This window comes from Ovis canadensis, chromosome 8 (assembly GCF_042477335.2).
Source record: "Ovis canadensis isolate MfBH-ARS-UI-01 breed Bighorn chromosome 8, ARS-UI_OviCan_v2, whole genome shotgun sequence".
Lineage (NCBI taxonomy): Eukaryota > Metazoa > Chordata > Mammalia > Artiodactyla > Bovidae > Ovis > Ovis canadensis.
In genome coordinates, this window is record NC_091252.1 from 12077937 (window position 1) to 12096884 (window position 18948).

The following is an 18948-nucleotide window of genomic DNA, read 5'->3' on the forward strand; positions in this document are numbered from 1 at the left end:
TCTCCAAATATCAGAATGCCCAGATCCTTTCAGTTTCTCCCATCTCCTGCCTGGGAAGTGGATGCCTGAGAACCAGCATCCTGGGAGCTAAGGATCATGTGATTCACCATCCATGTAAAGACTTATCTTGATTCCCTTTTTCAGCCTAGTGGTTCACTGTTGCTCCTTATCTCCCTAAATCAAGAACTAATCTGGGTGTAACGTTCCCACAGAAATAAATCCTCAAGCCTCTGCACTGGTGGAGAAGTACTCGCCAGTGTTCCAGGAAGGGACCAAGACCTGGGAGTTTGCTTCCTACACAAAATCCCAATTCACTCCCCCAGTTTTAGCTCCATGATTTTTGAAGTACTTGGTGCCTCCATCTCAGGATGGAGATGGGGTCTGCAGGAAAAAATCACCTTCCTTTCCTATGCAGTTCCTTCTGTAGACACTCTCAGCTGCATCTTTCTTTTAAATCAGTTACAAATCCTCTAACATCTAGCTTCCAAAGTTTGCAGTCATCTCTCACCTGCTGTTCCCTCCTTGCTCTGCCTCTTTATCCTTTTCGTTTATTCATCTTTGGTTTATTCTGTTTTACCTGTGCCATTAGCTTAGCTGAATTTTGAAAGAGAGCAGATACAAACACTTGTCTCACTTCTGCTATGTCTACCCTGCAGACAAATACAAATTTTCAAATAAAACTATATAAAAAGCAAATTGCAAGTTCTTTGGGGACAGCACCTATTACAGGAAGCAGAAGACAGAAGTTAGTAAGAACTTCATTTATTTTGAGAGGAGCTTACAGGTTAAATATTCAAGGACAATGTACTGGTATTTCAAAAACTAGAACAAAGGATTTCTTCCTTGTTCTGATAGAGCCTCTTTCTGGAGGCTTTTACAGTAAATTTAACCAGATCCTTCTCTCCCACTCATTTTTCTATTTGTTTTCACTTAAGATAAAAAAAGAACATCTTGTTTAGTCTTTTCTTCTGCAGACATGTGTGCGGGTGGGAAATGGAAAGGGGGTTTTGTTACCATTATTCACGTGGATAGAAGTGGCCTGGGATGGGAACCCATGCACGTGTCCAGCCAAACCACAGCCTACGCACCACAGAGTGCAGTGCTGACTTTTTTCCGCGTATCCGATACCAGATAAATGTAGGATACATTAAAGATATTCAAGTTGGATGGTTCTAAAAGAGAACGGAGGAAGGAGAAGGGCACATTCTTCGATGATTTGTTTGTGCCTCCAAATTCACCACAACCTTGGCTTCTTGAGACCCTGACGCTGAGGCACTCCACAGCTGGAGGAGTTGGCTTTCAGCTTGCCCAGTGAATTGTACTTTTCTCTACTCGTGGCCCTTAGATTTAGATATCAGAGATGCCTGAACCCTTCATCTAAATAAACAGACCCAGTTCTGGCTGGAGGAGCATATCTGAGTGATGTCTGTCTAAGAAATAGATCCCTCTCCACATGCCAATTTCACCATGAATTCCCACATATGGAACTTTCTTCTTAGAGATGGGATTACAAGATGTGGAATCTGTATTATATAATTTCTCATTTATGAGTCAATAAACAAAGATCTTTTCAAGAAAATTTATACCAGAATTTAATCAAAGGAACATTTTTGGACTTATAATTAAAATTCCAAAAAGAGCCACAAATTCTGCTGTTTCTGCCTCAGCTCTAATCCCACCTCATCCTTTCATAAAAACATCACTATTAAGCAGTTAGCAGGTAAAAGAAAGGAAAGGAGATAAAAAGATTCAATTTTCTGTGCTCATAATGCAATCATCTTATAGGACATGGGAAAAATGAATAGACTATCTGCTATTATGTATTTCAACTAGATTTTATAAAGATCATATTTGAGGAGAAAAGGGGGATTTTTCCATTAATTTTTTTAACGCCAGTGCATTAGAGGAAATAGAAGCATCTGGCATTTATTTGCTATCAACTTTGTGCCAGGAACTTTGTTGTTCCTTTTTGTAGATTCTCTCATTTAATATTCACAGCAACCCAGTAGAATAGGTGTTATTGTGTCTATTTTACAGATGACAAGACCGAGGCCTGGTTTCTAGGGTTACTCAGTTAACATGTAATCTAGCCAAGGTTTGAATCTAAGTGTTTTTGAGTCTGAATTATGTGGGAAACAGCACTGTATGTGGTAAAAAGCACAGATCCTAGATCAAGATTGCCTGTGTTTGAATCCTAACTCTGCCTTTTCTAAGTGCCCATGAGTAAGTTGTTTCGATTCTCTGTTCTTTAATTTTCTCATCAATAAGATAAAGATGATCAAATTAACATCCTTACAGGAACATTGTAGAAATTAATGAAGTGATGCCTTCAAAGTCCTTCACAGCAGTGCTTTACAAATTAGTAACCTTTCACTAAATGTAAACTATTATTATTATATTGTCTATTTTCATGAAAATATTTCCCGTACTTATTATTTCTAACATAAAGAAATGAAGAAATTTCATAAATAGACCCAATAAGAGGGATTTTCACTTCCCAAATTTTCACTTCATACAAAACAGAAGCTGAATTTGCCTGGGCATTCAACCAAATTGGAAGTTACAAATAAGCTTAGTCATCTGTTCATTTATACATCCCAAAGGACTTCCAATATCTCTTTCCTAAAATTTCAAGTATTTATATTGGCTCTTGACACACATATTTTGATATTTTAAAACTTAAGGCAAAAGAGCTAGTTAGGAAGTAGAGTTGGCTGACATTATGGGTAGTAAGTACTTTTTGTAACCATATTAAGAAGAAAAAAAGGCTAAAGTCTCAAGTATTCTCTTAGACTTGAGAAGAACCAGAGTAGACAAAATAGGACAGTGAAGGTAAGTTCATGTTCTTAATTACTTCTTAGTTTAATGATTAACAGATTCGAAGTGTTTCCACAAACGTATGTCAAGATTTTTATATTTCTAACATCACTGTTCTCTGCTTCTAATGATGTCAGGCTCATTGTTTTGAGGAGGGGAAAATTGGTGAACTTAATACTTGAAAATTTTGTATCAGGTCAAAGTCCATCAGAGATTTTAAAGAAATTATATCTTATGAATTCTGCTTTTCTCTCTGGTTGCTGAGTTTCTTGGAATTGATTAAATTGACTGAGCATTTGCAGTCTTTAGGCTATTTTTCCAACTTTTAGAATGACACTATTCATGAAGCTCTCAGAGATCCATAAAAATTCAGCATATGCCATTTTAATGCATGCTCCAAGTTAATTAGTGCATAGTCAATGGAATAGTATAATAGGTGGCAGGAAAACAGGAGGAAAGGAAAGAAAACAAAGCAGTAGTTTTTAGAGAATTTGTGCCACAAAAATGTGCTTACAGATCCATATATTTATCTTATAGTGAAAGTGAAAGTCGCTCAGTTGTGTTCTACTCTTTGTGACCTCAGGGACTATAGAGTCCATGGAATTCTCCAGGCCAGAATACTGGAGTGGGTAGCCTTTCCCTTCTCCAGGGGATCTTCCCAACCCAGGGATCAAACCCAGATCTCCCACATTGCAGGCAGATTCTTTACCAGCTGAGCCACAAGGGAAGTCCAAGAATACTGGAGTGGAAGTAAACAAGATGTGCTCTTATAGAACATCACATCAGGTGTCTCCTGTTTAAGTGGTTTAGGTTTAAGGAGATCAAGACAAAACAAAATCCTTCTCATTTGTCCTTTTACTTTTATAGATATATTTTTTGAACTTTAAAAGAAGTATGAATGCTCGCCATTGTACACACACTTGTCGCTGCTGTTGTTGTGTTGCTCAGTCATGTCCAGCTCTTTGCAACCCCATGGACTGCAGCCCGCCAGGCTCTTCTGTCCATGGGATTTTCCAGGCAAGAATACTGGAGTAGGTTGCCATTCCTTCTCCAGTATGCACACTTACTCATATAGTATGTGTGTGTGTCTAGAAATTGATGCCACAACTGGATAAGATAAACGTAGTCCCAGGTGGGAAGCTGTCTGATGAAAGTCGTTAAGGAAGAAAAAAGAGTTTAGATAAAAATGCAAAAGAATCAGAAAGAATCAGGGATGACAAATTCTCAAAACTGGTCTTTGAATCTCTTCTGCCTTTCATACAAACTAATTTTTTCCCATATACAGAATAGCCCACGAAATCTGCCCAAGATTTTTTATTACATAATGAATCTGGCTATACCTTTAAACCACAGTATAAGGGAACTCTGCTTAACTATTTTTAGATCCAAAGGTAATACCATCAATGTTTACATGAGTCCTCTTTTTTTAAGTGGCACAAACTGGGGGACACAAGGAAGTTCCAATATTTGCCTGTCTCCTCATATGATTAGCAGAAATAAACATAGTTATTTACAGCACACGATTCATTAATCTCTATATTTCATTAACATCAATCGTAGCAATTGGCCAGAGATGTAGTTTAACATCCCTTTGAAGGTAAAGCAATTAGGCTTCATTTACTTTTCTTTTCCACCTAAGCTAATTAAAGTTGTGTCCATTTCTATATGTCATAGAAGTATTTTTCTTGGGCATTTAGCCACAAGTTTCTATAGGGGGCTGAATTTCAGATGTGGTGTGTTTTTCAAGGAGTTCAATCAAACATTCCTGGATTGAATTCAAGAGTGAAAATGAAGAACAGCAGTATAATTCTAAAACAGGTCTTGATTTTTGTATACTCAAATATCAACATATTTGATTTTATTCTATATTTTCTCAACCAGATTTCGTTGAAAAGGTCTGCCTTGCCTCTAAATTGACATATCTAGTCTCCCAGATTTTTTGCAAATATTTATTTTACTTTGCTTTTTTTAGTTGCTGCTGCTGCTGCTGCTAAGTCACTTCAGTCATGTCCGACTCTGTGTGACCCCATAGACTGCAGCCCACCAGGCTCCCCCGTCCCTGGGATTCTCCAGGCAAGAACACTGGAGTGGGTTGCCATTTCCTTCTCCAATGCGTGAAAGTGAAAAGTGTAAGTGAAGTCATTCAGTCGTGTCCAACTCTTAGCGACCCCATGGACTGCAGCCCACCAGGCTCCTCCGTCCATCGGATTTTCCAGGCAAGAGTGCTGGAGTGGGGTGCCATTGTCTTCTCCGTTTTAGTTGCTAGTCTATGTGAAATTTATATCTGTGTGTGCTGCATGATAATGGCTCATTTTCTTTGCTCTCATGTGAGTAGCCAGTCTTGCAATGGCATTATTTAGTAACTAAGTAGTCATTTTCCATTGACCTGAAATACCAACCTTAACATATATTAACTTCCTCTACATAATGGGAAATATTTCTGCTGTGTCTCCTTTATACCTTCTGTTTATTTTCTTTCTTATATTAATATTTTGTTGATTTGATTAGAGATTTTTTAACATATTAGTTACATTTAAGGAAAAATATTTAAATAAATATTTAAGTTTAAAGAAACTTTATTTATATTTCCTCTCCATATCAGATATAAACATTGGTTGATATGGTTTAACTTATGTATTCTTCAGTGAATCAACCCATCGAAAAGTCAATAACTAAACTCACTTTTACAAACCAATGCCAATTAAAACATTAGTTTCAAATATATATGATACCCAAGCTTGAGATCTGGCAATAACTTAAATACAAAAGTACTTAAGGTAGATGTTTGTCCCTGTGCTTTCAACCCTGGACTCTACTTAGTGATTCTATTGTAGAGTCTATTCTATGCTCTGATTTCTAAAAATTGAGATTCTAATATACCATAAATACTAATGCTATGGAGATCAAACTAGTCAATCCTAAAGGAAATCAACCCTTAGTAATCATTGGGAAGACTGATGCTGAAGCTGAAGCTCCAATACTTTGGTCACCTGATAAGAAGAGCCTACTCATTGGAAAAGACCCTGATGCTGGGAGAGATTGAGGGCAAAGAGAGAAGGGGAAGAGGATGAGATTTTTAGACAGCATCATTGACTCAATGTACATGAATGTGAGCAAAGGACAGGGAAGTCTAATGAGCTGAAGTCCATGGGGTCGCAAAGAGTTATATACGACTTAGCAACTGAACAGCAACAACTAATGCTCTGACAATAATTCTGACCCAGGTAAATGACCTTCGCAAGCAATCTGCTGTCATAAACTGAGGGCGTACAGGAAAGATGGTCAGGAAAAGAAAAGCTACTGAGAATGAAGCATTGGTTCTAATAGATATCCGACAAATACCACTGGGGCCAATCCATAAACCCATCCTGTATTAAACTGGTAAATCACTTCCCTAGGCATCATATTTCCTAAAACAGTGGCCCTGAAAAAACCCAGGCTTTCAGAAAGATCCCCATGCTCTCCTGCAGCAATGTATTCCAGATGCAAGTGAGCAACAAGTTCTAGAATTGCACTCTGCCTGGGAGAGCTGGAAAGACCCCAGATAAGCCTGTTGAGTCCAATTTCTTCATTCATGTAGTTAGAAATTGTCATCACACAATTAAATGCTAATTGGTTTGATCTAAGGGAATATGTTTCAAACACTGTTATAGACATACATAAACAAACTTTAATAATATTGTCTCTATTTCATAATTTAGGCATGCAGTGGTTCTAAAGGGGAAATTTTCCAGCCTGATGCCCAAATTAAATTCTTCAACACAAAGTTCTTATATCCAGCTTATCAGAACAATCAGAGGTACACCACGTATAAATTAGACAGAATTCCAGAGTTCATTCACTTCTTCTTTCATAGTATAGAATTTTAAAAACTGTAATAATGATATTGATGTATGTATATACACATATACATGTATATTTGTGTGTGAGCATCCCACCATGTTCTGAATGATGGCATTACACAAAGTTATAGAAAATAAACCAGATATTATAAACTAGAAATAAACGAGAAAAAAAATAAACTTAGGACTAAGGCAAATGCAAAACTTCATATATCTCTATATTTGAATATAAATATTCAAATGCATTTTGAATATATTTCAAAATATGTTTGAATTCATATGCACTTGGTACCAATATACAACAAAGATGCACTAAGATTTCTCAAGAACAACACTGCTACTTCAGTACTTTTAGGTAGATTATATCATTAATGGCCTTGTGCCTACAGTGCAGGTGAGGTAATACACTACTCAAATGTAGATTCTAACATGCAGGACATCATGGGACAAAAAACTTTAAGCCTCATAAAATAGAGTGAATGTCATGAATAGCCCTCAGATTTTTCTTAAAGGGCACTATGCAAGCATAATGTTTTAGGAATCAAACGGAATATATGTACAAATAATAAGGACTTACTGAATGCTTGATATATTCTAGGCACTTTTTTCTAATTAATGTATTACTGATGAATATCTAAGCCAGTTATCAACGGGCTTATTTGGACTATAAGAAAACTAAAGACTGGCAAAATGAAAGAACTCAGACAAGGTTAGAAAGACTTAACATTAGAGATCAGCACTCCTTCCACTGCTGTGTCAATCTATAGACCAAGTTAGTAGTTTGTTTTAGACTTGAGATCACCATGAATGCTTAGCAATCCAAAGTGTAAATTTAAAAAAGGGAGGTGGGTTGTAAATTATTAAATATAAAGAGAAAGTATTTTCTCTCAGTCACATCTGACTCTTTGGACCCCATGGACTATATTCCTCCAGGCTCCTATGTCCACAGGATTTTCCAGGCAGGAATACTGGAGTGGGTTGCCATATCCTCCTCCAGGGGATCTTCCTGACCCAGGGATCAAACCCAGATCTCTTGCACTGCAGACAGATTTTTCTACCATCAGAGCCATCAGGGAAACCCATAATTGTTTCTATTATCTGTATATAATGAATTGTCTATTCTAAGCTTATCTTATACTTGGGTTTTATTTTCTAATCCAATTGTTTAAGTATGTTTAGTAAACATTTTACTTAAAAAGATATGAAATGAATGTCTATAATAGCAATGTGTATAATAACAATGATAATAACTATAATTTAGAGTTCTTTCCAACTCTGACATTCTATAATAACATCCTTGAATATTGTATAACAGTTTAAATAAATCTCAGTACTACTGTTAGATATATTTTGTATATTTCATACAAATTTCAGGTTTTCAGATCAAAAAATAATTAAAGTGAGGATTTTTCTGGAATGCAGTCAAGTCTGTCGTTTGCCTGACGACAAAAAAGAATGAGAATTTCCAAAATGAAGTCTTTGTAACTGGCATCAGAATAACTCCAAAACTATAACAGATACTTTCTTTACCTCTGTGACCAAAGCCATCCGATATGTAATAAACAAGCACCCATTTAATTATTATTACTGGCAAAATAACTAAAATGAACTTAAGGAATGTTTAGGTTTTGTTGACAGGTTTTTTAAAATCTGTGAACAAAAAATTTAAAGTAATCAAATGAGTCAAGAATGTAAATAAATATATTGAGGTTGATAAAAGCAAATATCATGTCAAAAACATAGTATAGAATTTTCTTAAAAATAAAAAGAAGAAGAAGAATTCCTTTGCAAACTAGAAAGGCAAAACTCTTGGGGGTAAAATAAGGAAAAGGTATATTATTTAAAAATTTGTCTTGAATAATAAAAAGAAGTTGTGAAATCAATTAGTTCTACCCTCCAATAACTGTAAAATAGATAATTGCTATTGCGCTTAAAATTAAATTGGAAGTTTTTAGTCCTGAATTTGAGCTACTGTCTCTCACATTCTAAATCTAACTGTTCAAATCTCACTCAATGTTGAAAAATCATAAAAGTTAGGATAAAATATTTCCCTTTGACAAGTACGTATAAACACCCATCCTTCACCAAAACAAGAAAACTACATTTGAAAATTAAGCATGACACATAGAAGTCTTACTCACGGAAGCTTCGGTAAAACTCCACCTCCTAGTGGATGTGAGTGTGTAGACAGAGCTGCCCATGAACATTGACTCAGTGTGAGTTAGGCACTGAGAAAAGTCATCAAGGAGCAGCACTGAAAGGAATTAGAGGTTATCTTAGACTAAACCCTTCATGGTAGAGTTGAGGACACTGGAGCCGGAGGGTTTAAGTGACTCATCCCAGGTTACACAATCACCAAGTGCAGAGTTTGAACTTGAACCCATATATCTCATCTTCAGGCCTGGTCTGCTTTCCACTGACCTTTTGAGCATTCTGGTTCAGTGAAAACAGCTCCAGACCACAAATCGCAAATGCTTGCTGACATTACTTTGATCATCAGGAGTGAAGAATATGATTCTATATTATAGAGAAAAGGTGAAACACAGCCACACTCAGTCACGTTCACCACGTTGGCTTCCATTGCTGCTGTAAGAAACTACCACAAGCTGTGTGGCATAAACCCCAAATTTATTATCATATAGTTCTGTAGGTTAGAAGTCCAAGACAGGCCTCACTGAGCTAAAAACAAAGTGTCAGCAGGGCTGCATAACATTCTGGAGTTTCTAGGGGAGAATCTGTCTCCATGCTTTTTCCAGCCCATAAGAGTATGTCTTCAAGTCTTGGCTCATGGTCCCCTTCTCCATTTTCAATGCCTATAGTATTACATCTCTCTGGCTATTCTTCCATAATCATATTTCCCTCTTTTTTTGACTGTAGCATGGAATGATTCTCTGTGTTTGATTCTTGTGATTAGATTTGTCCCATCTGAAAAATCCAGAATAGTCACTCCTGGAGAAAGGGGAAAACCAGTCCACCTCCAGGGAGAATTTAAATTTTAAATCAGAATTCTTGAGGCTCTAGCATCTTTCAGATGCCACATTTAAAACTGACTGAGGGTCCTTTCATCTTCAATCCAAAAGCCTGTACTCCTGGACCACCAGTTTCCCTGACCTTTACCTTCTTCTCTTTACTCTCTAGAATTTGCAGAAACCAAGAAATTGTATCCAGTTGAAATTAAACAAAAGCAGTAGATTCCAAGAATGTAGAATCTCAAGGGGAATTCACAGATGGTGAAATGCGATTCTCTTTCCTGTCTTCAATTTTTCAGATAAACAAACTGTGACCAGAAGGTTAAAGTTCTTTCTAGAGGCCATTCTGTGAATGAGAGGGCCAGAACTTGAAGCCAGGTATAGGACAGGGTTCTTTGTAAATCATGATGCTTTTATGGGTCAACCCTCCAAGTCTTTCACATTTTAGCATGTCTTTATCTTTGTTTCAGTCAAGGCTCCTTTGGCTACAAGAAGCAGCAGTTGCTCAAACTAAGTCAAGTTAAAAGAATGAGGGGCTCTCACAAATTTAGGTCATAGCAGATATTTCCCAGCATCACGGGAACCTGAGTGTAAGGACCTAAAAGCCTTCATGCCCGCTTGTGAGGCTAATGGTCCCTCCTTCTGATCCCCTCTAATGAATCCCCACATAGTCTTCCTTTACTTACTCAAACTTTAGTCAAGCACATGGTACAAGGTCATGCCCTCCAATCTCTTCAACATCAGCTGTCGAGGATATGGGCTTCCCTGTGTGTCCTTCATTTCTAAGTTTTACAAAATGAAATCTGATCAGAGAAGATCAGCTATACTTGGGCACAGCTTGTTCCTCTAGGAGCACAAAGGAGTCAAGTGTTCACTTTTGGTTCAGTGGCCACATCTGGCTCAGTGGGTAGTGGATTAAGCTACAAAGGGGAGATGGATATGACAGCAATATTGAATTACAGTGCTACAACTTTTACTTGACACATTTTTCCCTTGTAGATGTAGAGACCAAATCTGCTTTAAAGGTTAGTTTCTGAACTTGCCCAAATTTACATTTGTAGGTTGAAAGACTGAGTAGGCTCAATTCACTGCAGCTTAGTAAGATCAATATGCAGGTCAGAGACTAGGAACTAGCGGATTAGCTGGCCCTCATATTGGGAGACTTGAGGATGCTCTGAGAAGGTTAAACATCTAGTACTCCTTCAAACCACAAATACATAAATCCCTTTGAACTTTGCTTAGTCAGGTAAAAATAATTGGGTTTTCCTGCTAATAAAAATTGTATGTTCTCTGCTCACATTGAAAATAAGGAATTTATTACATGCATTAACTTCATGTGCTTCTGAGCTAGTCAGCAGCTTGGGAGACATTTGAAAGGGTTTAACTTTAGATAATAAAACAAACCATTCATCTTGGAAAACAGCCTCATGCCATATCTTATTCAGTTTCAGAGTGACAACTGACTGTGCCTAACAACTTTGGAAGGGGGAAGTTTCTTGTCTCTTGGTAGAGTGGCTTGGAATTGCTCCATGAAGTTTGCACATAGTTGTAACAGAGATGGAGAGGCATAGATGAAAAGTGTTTAGATTGCTACTTAGAGGCACTGTCTCTATTTGCTGGATCAAGACAACTGATATTTCATCAATTACGTAAGTAGCAGTGGAAATTTGAGTTAACTGGTAGCATGTTTCTAACGTATTTTAGTGACTTTTCTTAATGCTTCTTAATCTGGCTCTTGTTCAGATTGATAATAACTTGAGCTTCTGAAATCTCTGAGTTTCCTGATATAATCAGACCCAAATACCTTCTTAAGTGTTATTTGACAAAAAAAACACAAATACAAAAAATGCTTTTCAGCAAGGTACTTGTCTCTGAAAAGGAGGGTTGGTGTTCCAATTCATGGGTGTCATTAATTTTAAAAAGATAAAGCAAATACTTTTGCCCCCAAGAACACAGAAACAAATGTCTTGAGCTGGTTTTCGCCTTGCACAAATCAATAAAGAATCCCTTAAGGACTCCAGACAGCAGTCTTAAGTTCTCAGCCTCATAAAACAACTATTTTAATTAAATACAGAGATTCTCCACCAACTTCAATTCAGTTCATTTCATTTCAGTCGCTCAGTCATGTCCGACTCTTTGCGACCCCATGAACCACAGCACGCCAGGCCTCCCTGTCCATCACCAACTCCTGGAGTTCATTCAGACTCACGTCCATCGAGTCAGTGATGTCATCCAGCCATCTTATCCTCAGTCGTCCCCTTCTCCTCCTGCCCCCAATCCCTCCCAACATCAGAGTCTTTTCCAATGAGTCAACTCTTTGCATGAGGTGGCCAAAGTACTGGAGCTTCAGCTTTAGCATCATTCCTTCCAAAGAAATCCCAGGGTTGATCTCCTTCAGAATGGACTGGTTGGATCTCCTTGCAGTCCAAGGGACTCTCAAGTGTCTTCTCCAACACCACAGGTCAAATGCATCAATTCTTTGGCGCTCAGCCTTCTTCACAGTCCAACTCTCACATCCATGCATGACCACTGGAAAAACCATAGCCTTGACTAGACAGACCTTTGTTGGAAAAGTAATAATCCTCAATTATTCAAGACTTTTTAAAAAGGGATTAAATGGCATTAATAAAGATACTGACAAACTCATGACCGTGGAGAGCAGAATATGAGTTTTCAATGAGAGCAATGGTTATAGCTGCTTTTTAATAAATGAGGCCCTATAACTAGGAAAGTCTGAGCACTGCCCCTCATGCTGTTTAAATTAATCCATAAAACTCTACATGTGCAGCTTGTTCCACACACACCCTGAAAAAATATGACTATAGCAGGCAATGAGATCTCCAGTGAAAATCTCTGTCTACTGACAGTAACAAAGGCTCACCCTCCTTTACCCTTTGTAAAGGACTGGGATGTGCACAGTTAAGGTTAAGGTTAATAATTTGAGATAAAAAGAAACATTATAGATGCTGCTCCATAAACCTGAGTGTTCAAATATTCTCTGCAGCTGACAACTACAGGAAGAAAAGAGAAAATCTATGCACAATAATGACTCTGCTAGGAGAATTTTCTTTCCTGGTTGTAAGAACGGTCACCTCTGCACATTGCAGTCACTGTGCCTTCTTATGACTCTAAGAACATGAATAGGATAAGAAGTATAAAACTTACATAAAGTAATTTACATAACTTTTTATTTTTATATCCAAACTTTTAAAAGATGACTATTTTTTTAGCAACAGGAAAAATCTTTGTATCCAAAGTAATATTAATGGGTAAATAAATAGAATATGTATGCTGTTTTTAAATAAATATTTCCCCCAAGATTATTTCAACCACATAGGAAAACTCCATTGAAGGGAAGTTAATGTGGAAGAAATTCAGTCTTGTTCCAACAAACACACATCAAAAGTTGGCATTCTGTAATCCTTAGGCAAAACTAGCATTCCATTGAGTACCAGAGATGCAAGCATTTTTCCAGATAAATAAATTCTATTTCTGGTCTATTACTTTGAAAAGGCTGACAACTTACTTAAGTATATGGAACACCCTCATCAAACAGTCTCCAAGCCACAACATCCTGGAAAAATCATATCAGTCTTTCTTTCTAACTCTATAATTAATTTAAAAAATATGAATTTTCTATATATTATGTATAAATCCAGGACATAATAACAGACTACAATAACTTCATGGGAACTATTTGAAGGTTTTAAAATAAAATCTGAATGAGTATCAGAGGGAAGGACATACTATATTCATAAATGGAAAATTCACCATGATTAAAATGGCAGTTTTATCTCAAAATAAAATACAATTTATGGAAATTCCAAGCATAATTTCAATGAGATTTTATTTTGAATTGATGAAAATAATCATGTATTTCATATGACTAAAACATGTATGAACGAATAAATAAGGGAAAATTTGCCAAGTTTTTAATCATAAAAAGGGGGGTTGAGGGGGAAGAGACTTATTAGAGAGTCATGCCTCACTAGATATTGAAATTGACTATAAAATCTCTACCACCAAAACAAATTGACATGAAAACAGACAAGTGGATAAGTGGAATTGAGTGAAAAGTTCAACGAAATCTTAATATATGAAAAAATTTTCAGTTTTTAATGAATGAACTATTCAATGTTATGGGCACAACCATTATCTATCCAGAAAAAAGCCATGCCATTTACATGAAAGAATTTCAGATGCATTAAATCTTTTATTACGTGTGTGTTAAGTTATTTCAAACTTTTATTTTGGTGAGAACAAAATAAAAGCATGAGACCTTTACAGACTTTTAAGTGTACAACTTGGTCCTCTAATCCAAAGGCACACTGCGGTGCCTCTAGTTCTTATTCATTATCAGATTTCTAGAACTGGTTCATCTTCCATAATGGAAATTTCACACATGTTAATTAGGGACACTCCATTTCCCACTCCTCCCAGTCCCCTGCAGCATTCTACTCTATGAATTTGGCTATGTTAAACACCTCATATACCTATTTTAAATCATGCAGGATTTGTCCCTCTGTGAGCATAAAGTTCTCAAGGTTGATCCATGTTGTCACATACTACAGGATCTAATTTTACATATACGTAACACAGGATATTTGTAGACCTTCATCAGAAAGATGAAATCTAGAATTCCCCAGAAGAGAAGATTGCCAAACCTGACTTCATTAAAATGTAAAGTGTGTCTTTGATAAAAATTGCATTTTCTCACAGGAGGAAGACCTTTGCAGCCCCTGTAATTAACCATTGTTAAACATCTGTAGACAAAGAGCCTCTCAAACTAAGCATTTAAAGAATGGCCAAAGGGTAAGTGACAGAGGCAGAATAGAAAATTTGAATGAGCAATCAGCATATAACATGTGCTCAAGCTCCTGGTCATCTTCAAAATGCAAAGAAAAAAATGACAATAATAACAGGCTATCTTTCACTCACCAGATGGGCAAATATTAGAAATCACTAATGCCTGGTCTTGGCAGAGGCTCTCATATATGGGCAATGAGAATATAAGTTGATATATTTCCAGCAAGTGATTTGGTGTATCTGTTAAAACTACAGTTGTGTGTAACCTTTGATTCAGCAGCTCCATATCTAAACTTCTATTCATAGAAATAAGATAATTAGTACCTAATGATAAATGTTCATGAATGCTTTCTGCAGCACTGTTTGTAATAGTAAAACATGTTAACATCCATCCATATCAGTATAGGAAGAGGGGGATAAACTACTACAAAATCTATAGACTATCACATAGCTATTGGAAAGTATAGATTTACTGATACATATTTACCAGAAAAGCTATTCATCTTATATTCTTCAAGTTAAAAAAAAATTACCAAATAATGTGTATAGTAGCATATTGAAACTAAAAATAAAATCTTTGTGTCTGAGTATATTTGTAGATAAACAGAAAAAAATCATGAAATCATACATACAAAAAGACTAACATTAAATTCAAAGAGTAGGAATACATAAAATACATAACTAATAATAGCCTACTACATAGCACAGGGAATTTTACTCAATACTCTCTAATGGCCTGTATTGGAAAAGAATTTGAAAAAAATGTGGAGATATATATATATAAAAAACTGATTCATTTTGCTGTACAACCAAAACTAACACAGCCTTGTGGATTAACTATACTCTAACAAGGCAGAGGAACCAGAGATCAAATTGCCGACATCTGCTGGATCATCAAAAAAGCAAGAGAGTTCCAGAAAAACATCTATTTCTGCTTTATTGACTATGCCAAATTACTTAATTGTGTGGATCTCAATAAACTGTGGAAAATTCTGAAAGAGATGGGAATACCAGACCACCTGACCTGCCTCTTGAGAAATCTGTATGCAGGTCAGGAAGCAACAGTTAGAACTGGACATGGAACAACAGACTGGTTCCAAATCAGAAAAGGAGTATGTCAAGGCTGTATATTGTTACCCTGCTTATTTAACTTCTATGCAGAGTACATCATGAGAAATGCTGGGCTAGATGAAGCACCAGCTAGAATCAAGATTGCTGGGAGAAATATTAATAACCTCAGATATGCAGATGACACCACCTTTATGGCAGAAAGTGAAAAAGAACTAAAGAGCCTCTTGATGAAAGTGAAAGAGGAGAGTGAAAAAGTTGGCGTAAAGCTCAAGATTCAGAAAACTAAGATCACGGCATCCAGTCCCAACACTTCATGGGAAATAGATGGGGAAACAGTGGAAACAGTGGCAGACTTTATTTTGGGGGGCTCAAAAATCACTGCAGATGGTGATTGCAGCCATGAAATTAAAAGACACTTACTCTTAGAAGGAAAGTTATGACCAACCTAGATAGCATATTAAGAAGCAGACACATTGCTTTGCCAACAAAGGTACATTTAGTCAAGGCTATGGTTTTTCCAGTAGTCATGTATGGATGTGAGAGTTGGACTATAAAGAACGCTGAGCACCAAAGAATTGATGCTTTTGAACTGTGGTGTTGGAGAAGACTCTTGAGAGTCCCTTGGACTGCAAGGAGATCCAACCAGTCCATCCTAAAGGAGATCAGTCCTGAGTGTTCATTGGAAGGGCTGATGTTGAAGCTAAAGCTCCAATACTTTGGCCACCTGATGGGAAGAGCTGACTCACTGGAAAAGACCCTGATTCCGGGAAAGATTAAAGGTGGAAGATGGGGACGACAGAGTATGAGGTAACTGGATGGCATCACCGACTCAATGGACAGGAGTTTGGGTAAACTCCAAAAGTTGGTGATAGACAGGGAGGCCCGGCAGTCCATGGGGTTGGAAAGAGTTGAACATGACTGAGTGACTGAACTGAACTGAACTGAACCGAATAAAAATTTTTTTTAACTTCAAAGAGCAGGAGAAATTTTGAAAATCAGAAAGAGAAGGGTAATGTCAGATTTGTTATACATTATAAGGCAATATAGTCACATTGTTCACAGATACATTTCTCACCCAAAATTTCACCTGCTTCTTTGGCTTATTCATGTCCCCTCTACTACCATCTGGCCTCTCAAAACAAGTGATTCATGGATAAACTGACAAAGAATAAGGCTGATTCAAAGTATTTTATTTAGTAAGACAGTGCCCAAGTACGACCTAACAGAGGCTGCCCAAAAATTAGTAGTGAAAAGGAAATTTCAGCCTAATTTTTCTTGTGAGTAGTCGATGAAGAGGAAAGGAAATGTAAGCCAAGCTTCTGATATTTTAACACCTCAAAACTGTGAAAAATAAATCTGTGATCTGAGCTTTCTCTTCTAAAAACTTAGCCCTAGTAGGAAGGAATCTCAAACCAGCTCAGCTATTTATCAAATTATTATCTGAAAGCATATCCATTGACATGAGTATATTTATACTCAAATACTCATGAAGTTTTACTTACTAAAGAATGGGAACGGACTTCGCTGGTGGTCCGGTGGTTAAGAATATGCATGCCAACAGCAAGGCGCATGGGTTTGATCCTTGGTCTGGGGAAAAAGGAGAGGGAAAAAGTTGGTTTAAAACTCAACATTCAGAAAACTAAGATCATGGCATCCAGTCCCATCACTTCATAGCAAATGGGGAAACAGTAGAAACAGTGACAGACTTTATCTTGGGGGGGCTCCAAAATCACTGTAGATGGTGATTGCAGCCACAAAATTAAAAGACACTTGCTCCTTGGGAGAAAAGTTATGAACAACCCAGACAGCATATTAAAAAGCAGAGACGTTACTTTGCTAACCAAGGTCCATCAAGTCAAAGCTGTGGTTTTTCCAGTAGTCATGTATGGATGTGAGAGTTGGACTATAAAGAAATTGAGCGCTGAAGAAATTGATGCTTTTGAACTGTGGTGTTGGAGAAGACTCTTGAGAGTCCATTGGACTGCAAGGAGATCCAACCAGTCAATCCTAAAAGAATTCAGTCCTGAATATTCACTGGAAGGACTGATGCTGAAGCTGAAACTCCAAGACTTTGGCCACCTGATGGGAAGAACTGACTCATTGGAAAGACCCTGATACTGGGAAAGATTGAAGAGGGAGGAGAAGGGGATGACAAAGGATGAGATGGTTGGATGATATCACCAACTCAATGGACATGAGTTTGAGTAAACTCCGGGAGTTGGTGATGGACAAGAAGGCTTGGCGTGCTGCAGTCCTTGGGGTTGCAACCCTGAGGGTCCCAACCTTCAGTCGGACACAACTGAGCGACTGAACTGAACTGACGCTGCAACTAAAGAAAGCCTGTGCATAGCATCAAAGACCCAGAGAAGCCAATAATAATTAATTAAGTTTAAAAAAAATAAAGAATGCGAACAATTTTCAAAATTGATAGAAAAATGGTACTGATAAAAGTATGTACAGGGCAAGGATAGACACCCAGATATAGAGGATGGATTTATGGATTCGAGAGGAAGGGGAAGATAGGACAAACTGAGACTAGCATTTACACTTCCGCTCATTCTCAGTTGTCCAGTCATGACTGGCTCTTTGCAATACTGTGGACTATAGCCCACCAGGCACCTCTGTCCACAGGATTCTCCAGGCAAGAATACTGAAGTGAGTTGCCATTTCCTTCTCCAGGGGATTTTCCTGACCCAGGGATTGAACCCAATCTCTTGCATCTCCAGGATTAGGAGACAGATTCTTTACCACTGAGCTACCTGGGAAGCCCATATATACACTGCCATGTGTAAGATAGCTAATAGGAAGTTGCTTTATTGTGTGGGGAGCTCAGCTCAGTGCTCTCTGATGACCTAGAGAGGTGGGAGGGGGGAGGCGAGGAGGAAGGCTCAAGAGGGAATGGCTATGTGTATGCATATAGCTGATTCACTTTGTTGTGCAGCAGAAACTAACACAACCAATTATACTCCAATTGCAAAACGAATAGGAACAATTTACAAACTTTTAAGCCCTTTCATAATAATAAAAAAATTACTAACACTTTTTTAAAGCTTACTTTGTGTCAGACACCATGCTAAATGCTTCATATATTATTTTATTCCATTCCATTATCACAATTCCATTAAGTAGATAATATTATACACTCCATTTCACAAATGAAGACGCTAAGGTTAGAGACTGTATGTAATTTATGCAAAGCTATACAACCAAGAATTGGCTTGGCCATCAGGGAACCCACTTTGCTTCCCTATAGAATAGCAGAGCCCCTAGAGAGTAGCAAATGTTTCTCTCAGCGTGTTCTAAAGGCTGGTGAAACAGATCAGCCAGGGGTCCCCGCATAGACAGGACCATAGGTGTTCCGAAGGAACATTCATTCTTAGGATGGTTCAAGGATAATGAGCTGTCAGCCAATGAGCTTTGACTTCATTATCTAAATCCTGCAT

At 37.4% G+C, this 18948-nt stretch overlaps 1 long non-coding RNA gene across 1 annotated transcript in view; it reads left to right on the plus strand.

The window, feature by feature from the left end:
• Positions 1-2700: 2700 nt before the first annotated feature.
• The window catches only part of LOC138445199 (uncharacterized), a 29759-nt gene continuing 13511 nt past the window's right edge, over positions 2701-18948 (plus strand). The window contains exons 1-2 of the long non-coding RNA XR_011258747.1: positions 2701-2832; positions 4790-4946. This is a non-coding gene — a long non-coding RNA (uncharacterized lncRNA). The remainder of the gene's footprint in view (positions 2833-4789; positions 4947-18948) is intronic.